This window comes from Musca autumnalis, unplaced genomic scaffold, assembly GCF_047663935.1.
Source record: "Musca autumnalis isolate F117 unplaced genomic scaffold, ASM4766393v1 scaffold_4, whole genome shotgun sequence".
Classification (NCBI taxonomy): Eukaryota; Metazoa; Arthropoda; class Insecta; order Diptera; family Muscidae; genus Musca; species Musca autumnalis.
This window is the reverse complement of record NW_027411977.1, coordinates 84,121,504-84,139,557: the sequence shown is the minus strand read 5'-3', so window position 1 is coordinate 84,139,557 and position 18,054 is coordinate 84,121,504. Positions and strand designations below refer to the sequence as shown.

The window sequence follows — 18,054 nt, the reverse complement described above, 5'->3', positions numbered from 1 at the left end:
TAATAATAATAATAATAATAATAATAATAATAATAATAATAATAATAATAATAATAATAATAATAATAATAATAATAATAATAATAATAATAATAATAATAATAATAATAATAATAATAATAATAATAATAATAATAATAATAATAATAATAATAATAATAATAATAATAATAATAATAATAATAATAATAATAATAATAATAATAATAATAATAATAATAATAATAATAATAATAATAATAATAATAATAATAATAATAATAATAATAATAATAATAATAATAATAATAATAATAATAATAATAATAATAATAATAATAATAATAATAATAATAATAATAATAATAATAATAATAATAATAATAATAATAATAATAATAATAATAATAATAATAATAATAATAATAATAATAATAATAATAATAATAATAATAATAATAATAATAATAATAATAATAATAATAATAATAATAATAATAATAATAATAATAATAATAATAATAATAATAATAATAATAATAATAATAATAATAATAATAATAATAATAATAATAATAATAATAATAATAATAATAATAATAATAATAATAATAATAATAATAATAATAATAATAATAATAATAATAATAATAATAATAATAATAATAATAATAATAATAATAATAATAATAATAATAATAATAATAATAATAATAATAATAATAATAATAATAATAATAATAATAATAATAATAATAATAATAATAATAATAATAATAATAATAATAATAATAATAATAATAATAATAATAATAATAATAATAATAATAATAATAATAATAATAAATAATAATAATAATAATAATAATAATAATAATAATAATAATAATAATAATAATAATAATAATAATAATAATAATAATAATAATAATAATAATAATAATAATAATAATAATAATAATAATAATAATAATAATAATAATAATAATAATAATAATAATAATAATAATAATAATAATAATAATAATAATAATAATAATAATAATAATAATAATAATAATAATAATAATAATAATAATAATAATAATAATAATAATAATAATAATAATAATAATAATAATAATAATAATAATAATAATAATAATAATAATAATAATAATAATAATAATAATAATAATAATAATAATAATAATAATAATAATAATAATAATAATAATAATAATAATAATAATAATAATAATAATAATAATAATAATAATAATAATAATAATAATAATAATAATAATAATAATAATAATAATAATAATAATAATAATAATAATAATAATAATAATAATAATAATAATAATAATAATAATAATAATAATAATAATAATAATAATAATAATAATAATAATAATAATAATAATAATAATAATAATAATAATAATAATAATAATAATAATAATAATAATAATAATAATAATAATAATAATAATAATAATAATAATAATAATAATAATAATAATAATAATAATAATAATAATAATAATAATAATAATAATAATAATAATAATAATAATAATAATAATAATAATAATAATAATAATAATAATAATAATAGTAATTAGAACAATAATTATTAAATTTAAAAACTCTTTACCATAAAAATAAAAATAAATAACAAAAAATCAATAAACCGATCACGAACAGAAGTATATTTGAATTCTAGCCCACACCGAAAATATTCATTAACAATCAGGACAATCATAATTAAAAATTCCGTGCGGAATTTGTTCCCTTTTCCCAATTTCACATTTTTTTTTTTTATTTCCGTATTTATGTTAAAAAAATGGAATATTTTTGTCTATTAAGCAAGAATATTCCATTATAAGAAGATTCCAGGTGGTTTTCCACGTTTTAAAATAATGATTTTTAAAGAATTTCGAGTTTCTAAACTATTTTCCGTGCGGAAAAATTCCGAGGGAAGTATGCATGATTGCCCTAAATATGAACAAATAAATGAACACAATTATTTGCCTCTACAGCTATGGGACATAAAACAGATTGGATGAATTGCAGTTGAGGCCACATAATATAAATGATGCATTTGCTAAATTTATACAAAATAAAAAATAAAATATAATTAATTGACACTGATGTCTGCAACTCATCTAGTTAACGGAGTTTTTACGAACCTAAAACAAAAAACCAAAGAATGACTAGGTTTTCTATTTTCCTTTTTGAAACAATTTGAAGTTACACTGTTACAATAATTCCTTTTAAATCATCATCATTTAACTAAGGATGTTTCCTTTTAAGACAAAGTCGCCTGCAAACTAAGGGAAAATAAGCAGGTAGCCAGACAGCCAATAAGTGGGATCCCACACAGCAGTGAAGATTTATTTCTTGCTCATTTTTTTATTTATTTTTTTTTCTTATAGAGTACCATCACTTATTTCATAGATCAGCTGTTGTGTGGAGTTACGGGTAATACACAAATCTTAACGTTTATGCCAAGAAACGTGCGGACACAGGTAGTTGGATTGTATTTGGATTATGTTCTTATCTAAGACATAAAAATAAAGATTTTTTTGTTAAAACCAAATACTTTTGGTAGACCTTAAATTCTTTTCGAATTACAATTGTTATTATTGCCTGTTAAATATTAAGACTAAAGGTAAAAAAGTACGTGAGGGGTATTTTATTAAGTAACAACAAGTCTTTAATCCCCTACTGTTCTTTTTCTCACACTATGTAAATGTCAAAATGAAGTGTCGGTAGTTGTAGCAACAAAAATATGTAGGAGGAGTGAGAAAAATACCAACTTGTATTTTTTTCTTATTGTAAACGGCTAATGAATTATTAACAATTCGAATGGACACGTTTATTGCTATGGCGCTTAAAGTTTGACCTCCTCACATGACTCTACAGAATTTACATACACTTTTTTTTGAAATGTTCGTCATAACTACTAAACCAATTTTCCTGAAATTGTCAGGGAATGTACAGGGATTGGCCCCGGTGAAAATAGGCAGCACATTTTGTTGAATTTCTGAGGAGGCGGGTTCTACCCCTATACCCTATTTTTCAATTGTTTTTTAATTGCTATATTTGCTAAACTTATGAGTGCATCGGCTTGCAAATGAATTTTCGAGACAACGGTGGTTGTGCCTCCGATCAAATGTTCTTTCTTGGTGCCCGAAGTCCCGACCACTTTTGAAGTACGTTATATCTCGAAAATTATCGAACCGATTTTCATGAAATTTTGTGGAATGTGTAGGCATAAATTTCGGAGGTGGTACGGAATCTCCATTATTAAGAAAATCGATATATTTACAAATTTCCTTAAATGGTGAGGTTCAATATAAGTCTCAATAAGCGGGAGAATACGACTTAACCATTTTTTAAAAACTTTTTAATTAGATCGCATTAGGGTAAACATATGGAACGATAGTCAATCCTAAATAACATCAATGGGCGGAAAAAATGCGACAAAGTCCGTAAGAGAAAAGAATGGTTGCAGACAAAATCTGCGGCTCCAAAGAAATTGAATTTTGAAGCATAAAGACCATAAAAAGTTGTCATGAAAACTCAATACGACGGGCCAGAAACGCGGACCTGGGTCTGGTAGTAATAAAATATGTGATTTTCTACATTTTTGCTTAACGACTGAAAAAAAAAACCAAAAACAGTCACCAATTTCTCCTTTGTATAACCCAGTTTTTCTTTCAAAATCACGCATTTTATCTTAATACGTTATTTACGCGGTTCTAAACAAACATCATCATGTGTACCTCTGTATGTCGCAGAAAACCCATACAAAAATTAAGAATTTAACAAACAAAACAACATAAAATAGCAAATACAGTTTTTGAAGGTAAACTGCATTTTTTTCTATGTTAGTTGCCAGTACTGTATATATGTCTGTCTTTCTGTTCTTAAATCAACTATTTACGAGAGTAATGACAACTACAACAATGAACAAAAAAAGAAAAACAAAACAAAAAACCGTTTATAGTCTTCAATGTGGTTCTGACCATGTTGCACACTTCAGGGTAAAAATGGTACAGAAAACTGAACGGCGCGGTGCATACAACAGCATTGTAACCCTCATAATAATATACCCCCTGTGTCTGTCTGTCCTCACCGTAAACAACAACTGTACTAAAGGAATTTGTTTTATAGTGGTAATGTTGAAAATAAAACAAAAACCTTTTTGTATTTGGGGTCTAAACGAAACGTCTATACCGTGGCTGCTGCTGCTGTTTGACTGCCTTTAGCAATACCCAACTGGCTGTATGAATGGCATGGAATTGTTTTAACCGTTTTTTTGTTGTTTTTGTTTCTAATTATAAGCCAAGTAGCCAAGTGTTCGGATATTTTAAAACGTCACACGTAAAAATGCTGGGTTAATAAAATACCATAAATATCAATGGCAATACATAGTTGAGGAATTTTTGTGGGGGTTACTTGCTATGGAAATGGTATGAAGGGAGAGAGAAAGAGAAGGGAGAACGAAACAGTTTAATGTATTGTAAATATGTAGCTATTTAGGATATTATGTCCTTAGGAATTGATATTTTATTATAAATAGTAGAAAAAAAATCGATTATCAGTGGTTTCAAAGATAATCTTTAAAGAGTTTTAATTATTGGTACCCAGCAAAAATTTGGGGGCCACGTGAGCCGAATAACGCAAAAAATGGAAAAATAAGGCTGGTCGCAGAAACACTGAATGAAGTGTCAATCTGACGGCTTCGGTGCAAAATCGCCCTCCGAGCAAGCTAATCTTGTAGATGAGCACAGGTTAAGGAAAGATAACTTCTCCATGCGATTGGTGCCCAGAAGAAGTGATGATGAAAATGCCACAGGGCCAATCCCAGAAGAAAATTTATAATGTGTACCACCACTCAGCCAGAATAAGGTTGCATTATAATAAGGAGACATGAGTCAAAAGTTTACCAAAAAAAAGTCGTTCAAGACTGTAGTCGAAATGGCTTCCAATATCTACCTTGGGTCGGAGACACAACTCCATTGTCTACCAAAATTAATGGTAAAACCGATATAACCATAAGTTTCGCATATATGTACATATAGCGTTTAAAAGAAAGGTGTGGGGAAGGTACCCCATCTCCTTCGAAATTCATAAAATATACATTACTACAGCAAACCGTTCTGCAAATTTCTTGGAAATCGCTTTAGTAATTTTGGAGATATAAATAAAATATTTAAACAAGTAAAAAAGTATCAGTCGGCTATGCCGACAGAGATATACCCTCAGCCTGTGTATATTGAAACAATTTCTTCCCAAAATACGTATGTATTTAGGGAGTTTTAAAAATGTTGGGCGTTTGAACCGACAAAACTGTTGATTAGGATTAATGATCAAAAGTTTTGCGGAGGAGGTACTAAAAGGAATAGATAGACATTGACCATTATGGAAGTGGATCTCCAGCCATAACATATGGTGCCATAGGGGGTTTTTACACTCTTCGAGCTGTTTGATCAAGAAGTATGGACTTGCCCCTAAAAAAAACTTTTACCATCGTAATTGGGGCAGCGAATGCAAGTTGCTTCAACAAAAATTAAAGTGATTCAATATCAGGTCTTAAAGTGAACTTATCCGAAATTTTGTGTGGGAGATACCGGATGGAGCGGACAAATATAGTCCATATTTGAACCGGATCTATATCTGGTAGATATATTAGGATGTGTAAAATATAGACCAATTCGGCCACTCCCTTCAAGAGTTACCGTACAAACAATTTTCCGAACATTTTTAAACTTTTGTGGGGGAGGTACCTGAAGGAGTGGACCAATATGGCTTATCTTCAAACTTAAACTATGTTTGGACAAAATATTACTAAGATCATATTTTGGACCGAATCGGCAGATCCGTTCGAGAGTTATCTTGCGTTCCAACCACTACCCACGGTGTCATAGGGGTATTTGCATCCTTCAGGCTATTTTCTCAGGAAGTATGGACTTGCCCCAAATGAGACATGTACCGTCGTAAGCGGGACAGTGAATACAAGATGCTATAACAAAAAATCAAAGAGATTCGAGAACAGGTCCTAAACTGAACTTTTTCGAAATGTTGTGTGGGAGGTACCCGAAGGAGTGGACCGATATAATCCATATTCGAACTTGATGTATGCCTAGAGGTAGTATTACCATAGGCAAAGTTTGGTTCAATTCGGTTACTACCCTCGAGAGTTATCGTGCGCACAAGTTTTGCGACAATTTTTGAACATTTGTGTTCGAACTTAAATCAAATCTGGACAAAATATTTCGATACCCAAAATTTGAGCCGAATCGATTGATCCGTTCGAGAGTTATCGTGCGCACCAGCCAGCCAGACAGACAGACGGACGGACATTGCTAGATCTACTCAATATTGTCTGAAACGGATATCGTACAAACCTACTTGGGGTCTAAAACCATTTTTTCGATGAGGCACATTTTTGGTCGTATCAAAGTGTAAATACCCTCTTTAGCATAAAGGCTGAGGGTATAAAAAGTAGGCGTTGTCTATAAAGATATGGCGTTTTTTATACCCTCAACCTTTAGGCTAAAGATGGTATTTACACTTTGATACTTCCAAAAATGTGCCTCATCGAAATAATGGTTTTAGAGCCCAAGTATGTTTGTACGATATCCGTTTCAGACAATTTTGAGATCTAGCAATGTCCGTCCGTCCGTCTGTCTGTCTAGCTGGCTGGTGCGCACGATAACTCTCGAACGGATCAATCGATTCGGTTAAAATTTTGGGTATCGAAATATTTTGTCCAGATTTGATTTAAGTTCGAAGATGGGCCATATAGGTCCACTCCTTCAGGTACCTCCCCCACAAATGTTCAAAAATTGTCGCAAAACTAGTGCGCACGATAACGAAGGGAGTTACCGAATTGAACCAAACTTTGCATATAGTAATACTACCTCTAGGCATACATCAGGTTCGAATATAGATTATATCGGTCCTTCAGGTACATCCCACACAAAATTTGAAATAAGTGCAGTTTAGTGACACCTCACGAATCGTTATGAAATTTTTTGTAACAGAATGTTCGTGCGGCCCTCGTTACGTCATTGTAATTTTTTTCGAGGGCAAGTCCATAATTCCACAGATAATGGCGCATAACCTCAAAAAAACGCTGCACTATGTCGCGAGTTCAAATAAACGGTGGCCAAATATAAAAGGAGTTGGCGTTGTCAGATGAATTTTGGTATAAATACTTATAGTTCACTGACAATGCCGATAGCAAAAAATTGGGAAGGTCGGTCCACGTTTTGGGATAGTCCCCATGCAACGGTACTTCTTAATGTTTCGGTATTTTGAATATTTTAGCTAAACTTATCAACCAAATTGGTTGAATTTTGAGAAAAGTTTCACTTTACAAAAAAACTTTTCCGATAAAAATTATAGACATAGGTCCACGTTTTGATATAGACCCCGTATAACGGTACCTCCCGATTTTCGGAATTTTGAAGATTTTACATATGTTTCACGCCCAAATACGAGGAAATTTTGCATTGAGGGTTCCCAATGGACGAAAAAACTTTTCTGATAAAAATTATGTACATAGCTCCACGTTTTGATATAGCTCCAATAGAACGGTATCGCCCGATTTTCGGTATTTTCAAGGTTTTAGCCACATTAAACAACTAATGTAGCTGATATTTGGTATTTAGTCTTCGCCAGGTCTTGCGAAATATTTTTAGAGAGAATTTTTGGTATTGGTTCACGTTTTGATATAACCCCAGTGGAACGGTACCGCCCAATTTTCGTGTTTTTAAGGTTTTAGCCACATTATCCACCCAAAATTACAGAAATTTTGTGTTCAGTCTTCATATATTTTTGTGTGTTTATTTTCCCTGAAATTTGCTTGACCGATTAATGGCCAATAAACGGCACATTTTTTGTTAAAAATCGAAATTTTGACTTTGTATTATTTTCCTTGACGGTGTATTCTGTTTCGGGGACAAGTCCATACTTTTTTAGATAATGGCCCTGGAGCTCCAAAAAATCTGCCGGCACTAACTAAACTTGGTTGTGCCTAACATAACACTGGCGTACATACTTGGATTACGTCCAAATATGGAACGTACATCGTACCACTCCTTAGGGTATCTCCCACACAAAATTTGGAACATGTAAAGTTTAAGGTTTTTTTATATCCTCAGCCTTTAGGCTAGAAAGGGTATATACACTTTCATACGGGCAAAATGTGCTTCATCGAAATAATGGTTTTATACCCCAAGTGCGGACGAAATGTGCTTCAGACAATTTGGAGTCGATTTAGCAAAGTCCGTCTGTCTGTCTGTCTGGCTGGTGCGCACGATAACTCTCGAACGGATGAACCGATTTGGTCTAAAAGTTGGCTATCGCAATATTTTCTCCAAAATTAGTTTAAGTTCGAAGATGGGTTATATTGGTCCACTCCTTCCGGTACCTCCCCCACAAAAGTTCGAAAATGTTCGGAAAATTTGTGCGCACGATAACTCTTGAAGGGAGTAACCGACTTGGTCCATACTTTGTACATAGTAAAATTTTTACCAAACTTAGATGAGGTTCCAATATGGACTCCAACGGTCCACGCCTTCGGGTACCTCCCACACAAAATTTTGGAAAAGTTCAGTTTAGGACCTGCTCTTGAATCGTTTTGATTTTTGATGTAGCAACTTGTATTCACTGCCCCCCATAAAACGGTATAAGTTTCTTCAGGGGCAAGTCGGTACTTCCTGAGAAAATAGACTGAAAGGTGCAAAAAAAGCCCATATGGCACCGTGTGTAGTTGTTGGAGCGCAGCATAACTCTTCGACGGATCTGCCGATTCGGTCCAACATTTTGCCCTCGCAATATTTTGTGCAAACTTAGTTTAAGTTCGACGATAAGCTATATGGGGCCACTCCTTCGGGTACCTCCTCCACAAAAGTTCAAAAATGTTCGGAAAAATTGTGCGTACGACAACTCTTGAAGGGAGTGACCGATTTAGTCCATACTTTACACATCCTAATATATCTGCCAGTTATAGATCAGGTTCGAATGTGGACTATATTTGTCCACTCCTTCGGGTACCTCCCACACAAAATTTCGTATAAGTTCACTTTAAGACCTGCTCACGAATCACTTTGAGTTTTGTTGAAGCAACATCCATTCACTCACCCAGTTACGATGGTACAATTTTTTCAGGGGCAAGTAAATACTTTCTGTGAAAATAGCCCGAAAGTTGTAAAAATCCCTATGACACCATGTGTAGTGGCTGGAGCGCACTATAGCACTCGAAGTGGTCAACGGATTTGGTCCAAAATTTGGCTCACAGTTTCAATTCAGATAGGCTGAGGGTATATCTCTGTCGGCAAAGCCGACTGATACTTTTTTTCTTGTTTAATATGGCTTAGGGGAGAGGCTTCGCCCCCTTCGAAGTTCAACAAAACATGAATGCTATTTTCATCGATGGCCTTCCATGTATATTCCCTGAAATTTTCAGGAAAATCGGTTCAGTAGTTTTTGTATAAAAGAATGGGCGTAAAAGAGGGCGTGGTCAAATTTTCTTTGCATAAAAACCCAAGTCGGGTTATGGCGCACAATTTATAAAAAAAATTATCGAAATCGGTCCAGCCGTTCTCAACTGATGACATTGCCAACGAACGGCATTTGATTTTTATTTATATAGATAGGGTATCGTAGAAGTACCCCGCCCCTTCCGAAATTCTTCTAATGTGTAGCCTATTTTAACTGGGGGCAATCTTTCTACATTCCCTGGCAATTTCAGGCCATTTCCAAGAAGATTTTATAAGGATTGGTTCTCTCTAGGGCTGAGGTAAGCTCAGTCGCTGCCAGGGTTGACTTAAGGACCCACTAACCTCAAGTAAAACACGAGTGTTTACGACTTTAATCTTTATTTCACACTCTTGGTGTTTGTTAAACGAATAATATATGTGAGGAAAATGGATGTGGTACGAGTAAATAGTTGGGTTCGTCTGTGTTGCGGTAGTTGTAGTTTCTGCAGTCGTCTGTGATGGCTCGGCTCCACACTACTCTCGGCCCGGGGCAACCGGGTGGCTTTCGGCTCGTCGTGTGTGTGACTCGGCTTGGTAGTGTTCGGATTGTCGTCGGCTTGTTGGCAATCTTCGGGTATGTGGCTCGGTTCTGTGGCATTCGGGTTGCTGTCGGCTCGTTGGGTATGTGGATCGGCTCAGCGGTATTCGGGTTGCTGTCGGCTCGTTGGCAATCCTCGGGTATGTGGCTCGGCTCTGTCGTATTCGGGTTGCTGTCTGCAGTCGTCGGGTGTATGACTCGTCTCGGGTTGCTGGGGGTAGAGATCGGTTAATGGGAGCTGGCTAAGAGCATGGAGCTGGCTATGAGCTTGAGCTGACTGTGAGCTGGGAGCTTGCTAAGAGCTGTGAGCTTGCTAGGAGCTGGGAGCGTGCTAAGCGCTGAGAGCTTGCTATGAGCTGGGAGCTTGCTAAGAGCTTGTTATGAGCTGGATCGAATCGTGGCTAACTAGTATGGTAGACTGTGGACGAGCCACACGTCTATTCGTACTTTGTTCGGCTGGTGATCGACGACCTGGGTGAATGAAACCAGAATACATATTCGGGTGGTTGCACGAAGTGAATGAGAATTATAATAAAATGGGACTGTAGTTGACTGCACTGAACCCAACATATGCTATATGATGGATGAATGTTTGGTACTGACGGTATAATGGAAATATAAAGGTGGGTTGGATATCAATACGGGTCGAATGAGATGTGAGAATTTTATGAAACGGTCACGTTACAATTTATATCGCAAAACACCTTCGAGTATCTCCTCAAAAATGTTTAAAATATTCGCTTAGTGTAAGCAGCCCTTGCGATTCTAAATACAACGATATTTTTCGGCCTCTTACTTACTTTTTCGACATAAAACAAGCAACAGCGAGTGTTTGAGAAAAAGGTGACTTGCCGGTTATTCCTTATTTTTGAGGGAAACACAAAGCAAAGAAACATCGTTGTTATGGTAACGGTAATAAGGTGAAGGACACAAAAAGGACGTCCTTACTCAAGTTGTAATATGTTCAGATTGTATAAATTTAACCAAAGTTTTATGAATGTTAAACATTGAAAATACCGAATATGGCGTTTATGTTTTAAGGTCAAATCATTGATTGAAGTTAACCTTAGTGGCTACTAAACTAACCTAAAAAAGTAATGAACAAACACACGTTACAATAAAGATACCTTCCAAATTAAGGCATTTTGGTAATTAACTAAAGTAAAAGTAAAACAACAACAATTGTAAATCATAACGCCCTCCAGTAGAAACATTTCCAATAACACATCAAAGTTGAAATGTTTTCCAGTGAAAAGTTGTGTTCAATTTGATTCAAACATCCATTCTAAAATTTCTATTTTGTTCTTGTCTGACATTCAGCCTAGTTAAACAAAGGTGAATGAATGGCCAGTTAGCTAGCAGCTTTAGAAAAGAGCTACAATATGCCTTTAGCTTAACAAAGCTCACCTCAATTTATAGTGGAGTTTTGAAACTAACAGGTGTTCTTTCGTTTCATTTGTTTGTTGTTGTTATTATTGTTGTTTAGTTAATGATTATGTTCTTTAGAATGGTATTTTGAAAATTTGAATGATTTAAAATGTCGATAATTTTTTTTCTTTGTTTGAGTGCTTTCTTTTGTTGATGAAAGGTTTTTCTCAATTTTCACAGATACCCTTAACATTTTTTGGGATAGAACAAAAAACCATATATTAGTGGCCTATTAAATGTTCATTAAAAAGTAATTTGATAAAATATTTCCCCAAAAATTAATAAAACATTTTTTTTTATATTTGTAACTTTTGATAAAAGATGGTATTACTAAATTAAATTCAAAATAATGGTGTAGAAATACTAACAAAATGCGAACTTGTCTCCAACTTTATCGCTTTAGTGACTTATTATTCTCTCTCAAAGAAATAAATTACTTACAACTTTAAAAATGAAACGAAATACCCGCAGAAGCCTCAAAGAATGTGTCATAAACCTTGGGAGATTTTTCAAGTTCTTCAATGCATTAATAAAGAAAACTTTCTAATCATAGTTCTTAAATAATAATAGTATTATATAAAAATTGTTTTGGGAAGAAAGAAAAAATAATAAACACCTAAAAAATACACCAAGTCATGCAAAACTTTAGAATGACAAGCCCACTTTAACCCTTAAACCATTCTCCCCACCTTAAACCACAACAAGTCTTCCCCCGCTCATGGTATTGTTGACAAATTGTCAACGTTCTTATTTATGTAATAAGTAGTATACGATTTCAGTCATGGCTTGATAAAACGTAACGTAATTTCTTCATGCCAACAACAATATTTTCAATTCGACCGTTACAAAATTTTTGTATTGAAACGTTTTTCTACTTTAGCCCCTCTCTCTCCCCATTGTTGTTTATGTCATAGTTTTCTTTAGACAGCAGGCATATCTGATGGTGGTCAACAAGTCAGCATGGTTTCTATGCAACAAACACTATAAAGAAGTCAAAAGTATATACGAGTATGTTCCATACAGTGGATCAATGATTCTTGATTGTTACTGAGTGTGTGGCTTTCTAGACGCCGAGAAAACCTATTCATGTGTGAGATAATGTTCCGTTAAATTTATTTTTATTGTTTTCTTTAATTTGTTATTTATTAATGGAGTGAAATGATTATATCGAAATGGAAAATAAATGCAATAATATTTTATAGGAAAACATACATATAATGGGGAGGAATAATTTTAAAAAAATATTTATAGGAGGAAATGCCAGTTATTTTACAAAACAAGTCAAAGGTCAGTCATTCTACAAAACTTTGAAAAGGAAATAAATAATCTATGGCGACTGTTTTAAACCCTCCATCATAGGGTATATTTGAATTCGTCAATAAGGGATCAATTTATGGGAATGTTCGGTCTAACAACAATATATACAAATATTTTAAATTAAAACCCTAAATAATAAATAATATAAAAAACAAGTAAAAAAGTATCAGTCGGCTTTGCCGACAGAGATATACCCTCAGCCTATGTGAATTGGAACTTTCATCTAGGGACAGTTCGAATATATTTAGGGTCTTTTCAGAATTTTGTGGCACTTTTTGGACATTTGAACTTGCCGACAAAAATGTGGATTAGGATTAAATTTCAAATGTTTTGCGGAGGAGGGAATGGGCAGACATAGTGTATTACGGAAGTGGATCCTTTTTTGAGAGTCATATCTTTTCGATAGATATCGCGCCCACTAGTCATTTCAGTGGGTTATAGTACACCTGTTGGACCAGTATGCCAGGAAGCATGGACTTGTCCACGGAAAACATAATATGGCTGTACATCATCGGTATAAGTTTTCAAAGGATCTCCGAACAGACCCTAAACTGCACTTGGACACAAATGTTGAACTTTTGTGGGGGACGTATCCTAAGGAGAGGACCGATATGGGCCATTTTAGATGTTAAACTAAGTTTGGACAAAATATAACGAAGGCCAAATTTTGGACCAAATCGGTCAATCAGCTCGAGAGTTATTGAGCTCTCCAACTACTACATATGGTGCCATAGCGGTTTTTTACAACTTTCGGGCTGTTTTCCCAAGAAGTGTGAACTTGCCACTGAAAAAACTTTTACCGTTGTAATTGAGACAGCGAATGCAAGTGGCTTCAAAAAAATCAAAGTGATTTGAGAGGACGTCTTAAAGTGAACTTGTCCGTAATTTGTGTGATAGGTACCGGAAAAAGTGGACAAGAGTGGCTGGTAGATATATTAGGATGTGTAAAGTATGGACTAAATCCGTCACTCCCTTCAAGAGTTATCGTGCGAACAAATTTTCCGAACATTTTTGATCTTTTGTGGGGGAGGTACCTGAAGGAGTGGACCGATATGGCTTATGTTCGAAATTAAACTATGTTTGGACAAAATATTACGAAGGCCAAATTTTGGACCAAATCGGTTGATCCGTTCGAGAGATATCTTGCGCTCCAACCACTACGACCGGTGTCATAGGGGTTTTTGCATCTTTCAGGCTATTTTCTCAGAAAGTATGGACTTGCCCCTAATGAGACATATACCGTCGTAAGCGGGGCAATGAATACAAGTTGCTACAATAAAAATCAAAGAGATTCGAGAACAAGTCCTAAAATGAACTTTTCGGAAATTTTGTGTGGGGGTGGGGGGGTACCCGAAGGAGTGGGTAAATATAGTCCATATTCAAAACTGATCTATATCTGGTAGATATATTAAGATGCGTAAAGTAAGTGGGGGAGGTACCGGAATTAGTGGACCGATATAACCCATCTTCGAACTTAAACTAAGTTTGGACAAAATGCGAAAGCTAAATTTTGGACTTAATCGGTTCCCCCGTCGAGAGCTATCGTGCGCACCAGCCGGCCAGACAGACAGACGGACGGACATGGCAAAATCATCTCCAAACTGTCTGAAACGGATTTCGTCCAATCATACTTGGGTTCTAAAACCATTATTTCGATGAGGCACATTTTGCCCGTATGAAAGTGTATATATCCTCGTTAGCATAAATGCTGAGGATATAATTAACATATTAATAGGGTGTCCCAAAGAGCAAAAGCAAACTAAAAATTATTAAAATGTGCATCTTCCAATTTTTTTTCAATTTGATCCAAAAAATCGTTAATACCAAGTGGGCCCACTCTCTATAGCAAATCAGGCCACAACTTTGAACCTACTAAAAGGTGGAAAAATCGGCTTGGAATTTATATTTTATTTGCCTGCCGCTGAGATTGAACATGTGGACTTCTGATTTGTAGCTAAACACACTACACTCTGTGCTACGCTTACCAACGCTTACATGTTAATCAACTACTCTTTAGGTCATAACACCTCAACTCGAAAGAGACCATTGCCTTAAGAAGGCAAAAATAATTTCATCATGAGCCAGGTTGGGACTTGAACCTGGGGTACCAGCGTTCTAAGCCAATATCAACTTGTCAAATCTTCTGATATAGAAGGACAAATACAAATAAAGGTTGAATAAGCCCAGCATAAAAGTTGCTGATATTTTTCGAATGTTTGCCACAAGTTTCGAAAACGATATGATTTTCGAACATTCGAGAAACATTTTTTACTTTGGAAATTTTTGGTTTCAAAGAATAATTTTATATTGTTTGCAGCTGTTCGAATATGAAATGTCAAATCCCTTTATAAAAAAAATATTTTTGTTGTAATTTCCCCAACAACATAAGGAAATTTTTGACATAACATATTAAAAATTTTACGATGCCACTACCTGGGTAATTGTGCCATGATTGTTTGTATAAAATTCCCATTTGCATTTTTCAAATAATTTAACATTACAAAGAAATAAAGACGAAAAAGGTACATAACAAGAACATCAAGAAACTCCAGCAAAAATGATTTTTGCCAAAATCGTAAAAACTATCCTCAATTCATTCGCTAATAATATCATTAACGATGTTCGAGATCGAAGGTTTTCCTGCCACAAACTGAGCGACGAATGAATCGTTTTCAATTCATTCTCGGGTGTCGTTCTCAAACAAAATATCCGCAAAGCTATCGAGAAACATTTGAAAACGATATCGTGTTCGATAGCAATGGTATGGTGGGAGCCTGACATAGTATTTGTGATAAGCATTGAAAAATATATTGTCACCAGCCAAGTCAGACTATAGGGAAAGTTTGGAATTAAATAACTGACATTAAATGCTAGTTGCCAAAATTAGCCTTTGTCATCCCACTAAAAAAACATTCTAATATGCCTGGTGATCGGACTTAAGCACCCGTGGAACGTAGCATAATGGTGGAATGTACCTCTTAGGTCATTATAGCTCAACTAGTAAGAAAATTAAATAAAAAGGTAATTATTCTTTTTTTTAATAAATTTCTCGTTGGAATCGAGCTTAATGATCAATAATGCAAGTGAAAAGGAAAGCCGGTGATTCGAACCCACACACCCATCACTATGTGACATGCATGTTTCGCCTTCGGTAAAGGCTCTTCAGACATATCGGATGTGGAGCGGCTTCGCTGTCCTCCAACTTTTCTTCTCTCAAATGCATTTTTGTTTTTTACAACAACAATGTGGATTTTCCCATTTAGTTGTGCTTTCATGACAAACGCTTAGCGCTTCCTTTGAAAGTTAGGCTCTGAACGCTAACACGCCGTGACATCGAATCGTCGAACCCATGTCTGAAGAGCCTTTACCGAAGTCGAAACATGCATGTCACATAGTGGTGGGTGTGTGGGTTCGAATCGTCGGCATTCCTTTTTCACTTGCATTATTGATCATTAAGCTCGATTCCAACGAGAAATTAATTAAAAATTAATAATAAAAAATCATCTTCGCCAAAAAAGAGGCAAAATTTTCAAACGGAAATTATTCTTTTTGTCGAAGATGGACCACTTCGATCCACTTCTTCGGGTATCTCTCCTACAAATTCACAACATTTCGAAAAACTGGTTAGTACGATAACTCTCTAAGGGAGTAAACGAACATTGTAATATTTCTTCCAGACATATTTTGAAATTCATAACCGAAGAAACTCCTTGCTAGGCCGGGGCGATTTGAAAACCTTAATGAGCCCTTCGCGTTTCTGATTCCTGGGATTGAACTGAGCAAAAAAGTCCACTGGACCATATATCTACCGTGAAAATCGAGCCTCCCGATTTTGACTTTAAGTTTTTTATTGACGTTTTTTGGATATTTTGGCATATAACAGCCAAACCATTGAGATTTTCGATCCAACACAAATACAAGACAGTAATTAAGAACTCCCTAATACATCGCGAAAGCATTGGAACGCTCCTTCAGGCAGTTTTGGCCTTGAGAAGGTGCAACAAATGGCTAAGTTATAGTGGTTTAAGTCTGAAAACCCTCTTCAAAAAAACTATAACTGAATTTCTCATTAAAAAATGTGGGTCTTATTTCGGGAGTAATTCATTTCAGTTGGTCACCGTTTATTTGGAGCTTTTGGAAGATTATGTGAGGAAGCATGAACTTGCCCATGAACAAAATAACGCCGCTGTTGACCTTTGGCCCCTAGAAAAGGGGGATCCGAAGTTGTGATAAAAAAACGATTCGAAAGAAGGTCTTAAACCGCACTTTTCTAAAATTGTGTGTGGGAGGCATCCGAAGAAGTGGACCGATCTACTCCATATTCGAACCTGATCTATATTTGGTAGCAATATACATCCAAATCAATTACTGTCTTCGGGAGACATTTTACCGTAAATGGTTTGAACTTTTGTTGAAGGAGTGGACCGATATGGCCAGTTTTCGAGCCTTAACTAAGTTTGGACAAAATATTACGAAGCCAAAATTTGGGCCCAATCGGTTTGTCCGTTTGAGAGTTATCCTGCGCTTCACGCTCCACAGACACACGGACGGACATGGCTAAAACAACTCCCAATTGTCTGAAACGGATTTCGCCCTAAGGGTCTAAAACCGTTATTTCAATGAGGCAAATTTTGATCGTATGACGTTAGCCTAAAGGCTGACGATGGGGATGGCACGGAAAGAATGACGCCCAAAATTCTCATTTACTTTTCATGGAATTTTGACTACAATTTGAAGATCTCTATCCGTGATTTTGAGTAACCAAAGAACATTCACATACTGAAAAAATCACAGTTTGTGATTGGTGTTTTTTTATCTTTATGGATTTCCCAACAAAAAAATGTGAAAAAGAAGGTAACCACATCGACAAAATTAGGCTTCGCTAATTTGTGTCTTAAATATGATATGTCAACAATTTCCAAATGGAAGAGAAACTTTTCCATCTGTCTTCCTTGAATAAAACTATTGTGGTATAAATCAGGAGCCACCATGGTACTGTGGTAAGCACGTCCGTATATATTCAGAATATCGAATAAAACATCGGAAAATTTACCGATTTTCGGATCACATATGTATCTCAATTTTTCCAGTATTGGAATCTCGAAACAAATTTCCGAAAAACGGGATTTCAAATGTTTTGTTTTTTTAGTATTTTGTCCGAAATTGTCTTAAAAATCAACGTTTCCTTCAAAAATTTTCAAGAATTTTCTTTCGAATTCGTCTGAAATTTTGAATATTTCTTTGGAA

General features: G+C 33.9%; 1 protein-coding gene across 5 annotated transcripts in view; it reads right to left on the bottom strand.

Moving 5' to 3' along the window:
* Svil (Supervillin) overlaps nucleotides 1-18,054 on the bottom strand; it is a 1,126,087-nt gene that overhangs the window by 939,871 nt on the left and 168,162 nt on the right. The gene's annotated exons all lie outside the window — the stretch shown is intronic.